Here is a 6010-nt window from a genome sequence, read left to right as displayed (position 1 = left end):
CAGTGCGAAGATTCTCATCAAAGGGAATCCAGATGCGATTAAGATAACAGAGAATTCCACTCAGATTAGGGACAAAGTGCGCTTCCGCGCCACACGCTAACTCGGCGCGAAGGTTACCATTACTGATGGATGCGCGCTGCGCGTCACGAATGCGCGATTCAAGGTTGCTTTGGATCGGCGCGAAGTGAAGCTGGGTGCGCGGCAAAATACAGTTAAGCTGGCAGGGTTTTCGGCTGAGCGCATCGGCTACCACATTAGCCTTACCAGCATGATACCGGATCTCACAATCGTAATCGCTGATGAGTTCGTTCCATCGGCGTTGCCTCATGTTAAGTTCCTTTTGATCAAAGATATGCTGAAGGCTTTTATGGTCAGTGTAGAGGATACACTTAGTACCATAAAGGTAGTGTCTCCAGATCTTCAAGGCAAAAACAACTGCACCAAGTTCGAGGTCGTGAGTTGTATAATTCTTTTCGTGAACCTTGAGTTGCCTTGATGCGTAAGCGATAACCTTGCCTCGTTGCATAAGAACACAACCGAGACCTTGGTTGGAGGCATCGCAGTACACGACAAAATCATCATTACCCTCAGGTAGCGCAAGAACAGGAGCTTCACACAACAAACGCTTGAGCGATAGAAAGGCTTCTTCTTGCTTCGAGCCCCAAATATACGGTTTACCTTTGTGCGTTAGAGCTGTTAAAGGCAAAGCGATCTTCGAGAAGTTCGAAATAAAACGCCGGTAATAACCAGCTAAGCCCAGAAAGGAACGGATCTCAGAAGGAGAGGATGGCGTAATCCAGTTCTTGATTGCTTCAATTTTGGATGGGTCGACATGAATACCCATCTTGTTCACAACATGGCCAAGAAACTGTACTTCATCAGACCAAAATTCACACTTGGAAAGCTTAGCATAGAGCTGCTCGGTTCGAAGCTTTTACAACACCAACCGGAGATGTTGCTCATGCTCGGCCTTGGTCTTAGAATACACCAGAACATCATCGATAAACACAATCACGAAACGGTCCAAGAAAGGCCTACACACCCGATTCATTAGATCCATGAAAACGGCGGGTGCGTTGGTTAGACCGAAGGACATGACCAAGAATTCAAAATGGCCATAACGAGTTCGAAAAGCAGTCTTCGGAACATCTTCATCGCGGATGCGCAACTGGTGATAGCCAGAGCGGAGATCAATCTTCGAGAAACAAGAGGCACCTTGGAGTTGATCAAAGAGGTCGTCAATACGCGGTAAGGGATACCGGTTTTTAATGGTGAGTTTGTTCAACTCGCGGTAATCAATACACATGCGAAACGATCCATCTTTCTTTTTAACGAACAACACCGGAGCACCCCAGGGCGAAGAGCTAGGGCGAATGAATCCTTTAGCAGTCAACTCTTGAAGTTGACTTGCCAATTCTTGCATCTCAGCGGGCGCAAGACGGTAAGGAGATTTAGCTACGGGGGAAGCACCAGGGACAAGATCAATACGGAACTCGACTTCACGAGCGGGAGGGATACCAGGAAGATCATCAGGAAAAACTTCAGGGAAAACACGCACAACAGGGATATCGCGAAGCTTCTTCTTTCCTTCATCGGGTTTAACCACATGGGCTAAGAATGCAATACACCTTTTTCGCAAGAGTCTTTGGGCTTCGGCGCAAGACATAAGTTTAAGACCACGGGAGGGTTTTTCGCCGTAGATATGAAGATCACCATTTTCTCGAGGAATGCGAATCAACTTCTTGGCGCAAATAACTTCGGCGCGATTATTCGAGAGCCAGTCCATACCAATGATAACATCAAAGCTTCCAAGAGGCATGGGGATGAGGTCGATCAGGAAATCGTTTTCGTTAAGGTTAAGCGTGCAATCTTTAATCACTGAGTTAATTAAAACAGTTTCGCCATTAGCCAATTCAACTGAAAAATTTTCTTTTAAATCGCTGCGCGGTCGCGCAAGCTTCTCCTCAAACGCGCGTGAAATAAAACTTCGATCGGCGCCAGTATCAAAAAGTACAGAAGCATAAAATCCGTTAAGCAAAAATGTACCATTAACTACGTCATTATTCGCTTGTGCTTGGTGCGCGGTTATGTTAAAAGCTCGTTCGCGCGTCACTTGGTTCGAAATCTGGTTCACCGGATTCGCTTGCGTAATCTGAACTTGTAGTCTCGGGCACGCGTTCCGGAAATGACTGGGATCACCGCAGTTAAAGCACGATCTGGGTCGTGGGTTTTGGTAGGTTGGTTGTGGGTTCTGCGGGTAGACTGGTGGTATTGGCGCAATTGGATTGGCGGGAGGGACTCTACAGTATTCGGCTGAGTGACCAATGCGGCCACATCGGTTACATTGTCGACACGGGGTCTGAGTTGGGTGGTGAAGTCTACAGGTTGGGCAAAAGGGTTGGTTTCCTGTGTAAGGTTTCTTAGTTGGCGGGGTAGGGAGTGCGGGATTGGTTAAGGCATAGTTATGGACTACAGGAGGTGTTGGGTAGGTCGACAGTGGGTTAGGCGCGTAAACTGGAGGTTGGTAGGTGGGTTGCTGGACTATGGGCGGGCTGGTAAGCGCGTAAGCTTTGCGCCTGCGCTTGAGGTTGTTACGGTTCGAGGGTTCTGGTTTGGTTTCTGTTGGTTCAGGGACAGTTTTGGTGGGTTTGGTCTTCTCAGTTCCCCGCAGGAACAGAGTTCCTGCTCTGACATGGTTGTCGCTGAGCACGGCGGCCAATTCGATGGCGTCAGAGAGGGTTGCTGGGTTTCTGGCCCATATAGAATCTTGAATTTCCATGGGGAGACCCCCAAGGAATTTCTCTATGGCTCGGCGGGAAGGGGTAACAAGGTGAGGGACAAGCAGGCTTAGTTCATGGAAGCGCGTCGCGTACTCGCGCGCTTCACCGCTGTATTGCTTAAGATTCCAAAATTCCTCCTCCAGGCGCATAACTTCGTTGGGAGGGCAGAATTCTCGTGTCAGAATTTCCTTGAATTCCTCCCATGTCATGCTAGAAGCAGCTTCTGCGCCACGCGCATGAGCTACTCCATTCCACCATGTAAGCGCTCTAGATTCCAGGACACTGGAAGCATATAGGGTTCGTCTGTCTGAGGGGCATTGGGTGTGGAGGAAAGTGTTTTCTATTTTCTCAAGCCACTGGAGCATCACGGTGGCTCCTTCAAGACCTGTGAACTTTGGAGGGTTACCCGCGTTAAAGGACTTAATGTTGTAACTGGAGGTATTGTTTTGGCTCAAGGCTTGGGCTATCGCGGCGGCCATTTCCTGGGAACGTTGCTGCGAGCGTCTGCGCGCGGCTTCTTTCTTCTTGAGATGGCGAGCTGATAGTGGAGGCATTCTATAAAAGTTTTAATTTTAGTTAATATCTTGATTTTAGCGCAAAGTTTTAATCTTATAAAGCTTGGTTCCGCAGAGTTAGATACTATCAAAAGTTAAAGTAAAATAAATGACTTTAAATGTAGACTTAATAAAGGTAACAAATTCGAATCGAGAATCGACAATTCATGTATCACCATGACCTTCCAAATTCTCAATTTAAAATGACGAGTAAACGAGTATTGGAGATTGACGATTCATGTATCACCATGACTTTTCAATCCTCAATATAAAATATACAAGAAAATGAGTATTGGAGGTTGACAATTCATGTATCACCTTGACTTTTCAAGTCTCCAACCTCAGAACATAATCGTAATTGAAAATTGAAAATCAACTATTCATGTATCACCATGACTTTTCGGATTTTCAATCCCAACAAACGAATATGTAAGTAAAATCAATAAAAATCGAAATTCAACAAAAATCGAAATATCGCGAAATAAAACATAAAATCATATACTGCGCAAGCGCGAGCATATTCATAAATAACGAGTAATTAACAATAAGCGCGCAAACATGAGATTTCTCTCATGCGCGAGAAGGGACTCTTAGGTATTCTAGGCCGTTACGTCTAACCACCTATCCTAAAGTCAACCTGGCTCTGATACCAATCTGTAACACCCCGACCAAAGGCGGATTATACATCGGGGAGCCACATATTGTTTCATTACTCGTGACACTATTGGGTGTCAATATTTAATAAATACATTTATTCGCGCACGCGCAAAGTAAACAAGATAACATAAAACATCATAAATCAATATATTATAAATCATAATATTCGAACAGCAAAGACTTGTCTTGATACATTTTAATCTAGGTCCAAAATAATGAAAACTTCCTACGTGTCCACAAGCTCCAAAACAGCTACTGCAAACCTGAACATGTGTTAAAATAAACGTCAAACACTTGCGTGTTGGTGAGAAATCAAGTTTAATAGATAATAATAGATAACAATAAATTTGCGCGCAACACGTGTATGTCTGGTGTTTAACAAGGGTGCAATCAGATTGTGATCAAGCCTAAATAGATCATAGCTCATAGTTCATAGTTCAATCCGTGCTCCCAATTGAGCACAAAAACGAGAAAACATCTGTGCAAGTGTAAACAAAGAAAACCGTAAACGATAGGTCTCCCGTGTTCATCTAATGGATCCATGAAAACTGCGGAATAGGCCGAACAAAGCGGTTAATGACACACACATACAAATAAACAGCCAAGTAAACGTCCTCAACACATGGGATACTGCGCGACTAAAGCTCATAAACAAGTTTAAGACTCTAAGTTTGTATGAACACATGAACATCCCAAAACATTGAAAGCAAAAAGGGATTAGGTACGAGATTACTCACTTGATAAACGATGCGGTGTAAGATAAAGCAAGAACCGACTTTAAACAAGCACAAGTTAACCTATAAATAAGATTATTGTTTTAATGATTTGTTTTAAGTCTTGATTATAAGTTAGCATAATTAATAAGTAAGTTATTATATATTATGTATTACCGGAAATCAGGGCAGAACAGGAGAGAAAGACGGAGGCAGAGAGGAAGACGGCAGAGAGAGCAAGGAGAACAGGAGAGATTAAGTGTTTGTGTGTGTAGTGTTAGGAAAAATAATACTATTATTTATAGAGAAATCCTAGGGAACACAATCCCTAGAAAAAGGGGAAAAGATCTCAAAAAGCAAAAGATTCCAAAAGCAAAAGATATCAAAAGATATGGCAGCAGGGAAAAAGAGAAAAAGCTGACAGGGAACAGTAAAAAGGCATGGGCAGGTCAGAAAAAGGTACTGGTCAAGCATGGCAAAAGCAGATCTCAAAAGATAATGTCAGTCACTTTTTCTGCCAACCAATGGGGTTGGTGCGCATGCTGCGCCGAAAGTAACTTTTCAGACATAAAGCAGATTAGGTTAACAGCACAAAAGATAAGACAACACAAAAGCAAACGGCTAGATTAAACAGAAGAAAACTCAAAGGGTTTAGCGCGAGAAGGCTCGAGCGCGAAGGCAGACACAGAAGGTCAAGAGAGCGCGAGCGCGAAGGCAGACGGAACCAACCTTAACGCGTCGCGGAAAGAACTACATTTCTAAGCGCGCCGCGGGAAGAATCACATTTCTTAGCGCGCCGCGGGAGGAACTAAAATTCCTAGCGCGCCGCGGGAAGAACTATAATTCTTCGCGCGTCGAGGGATGAACTACGATTCTTAGCATGCTGCGAGAAGAACTACAAATCCTTAGCGCGTCGCGGGAAGAACTACATTTCTAAGCGCGCTGCGAGAAGAATTACAATTCTTAGCGCGCTGCGAGAAGAGTTCGTCTCGCGTATCGCTGAAACAGGTGGTCTTCACGCAGGATTCCTTGTAAGGGGTCTGGCGCGTGGAGCTGCGCAGACAACCTTAGGCGGGAATGAACAAAGGACAAGCAAAGAGTTAGAAGAAAAAGAGGGAAACAAGGCGCAAGGGCGGGACGGCGACAAGAGGGAAAAGAAGGCGGAAAGAGAGAAGGAGAGGGACGGGACGGCGGAAAGAAAGAGAGAGAAAGAGGCGGGAAGGAAAATATATATATTATTAAAAAAATATAAGTATAAATAAATACTAGATCATAAAAGAAAGAGATCGGGTCAGAGAAACGGGTA

The sequence above is a fragment of the Bidens hawaiensis genome, unplaced genomic scaffold (genome assembly GCF_021521415.1).
Source record: "Bidens hawaiensis isolate Kalapana, Puna unplaced genomic scaffold, B.hawaiensis_p1.1 tig00000702_1, whole genome shotgun sequence".
NCBI lineage: Eukaryota > Viridiplantae > Streptophyta > Magnoliopsida > Asterales > Asteraceae > Bidens > Bidens hawaiensis.
This window is presented reverse-complemented; position numbering follows the sequence as displayed.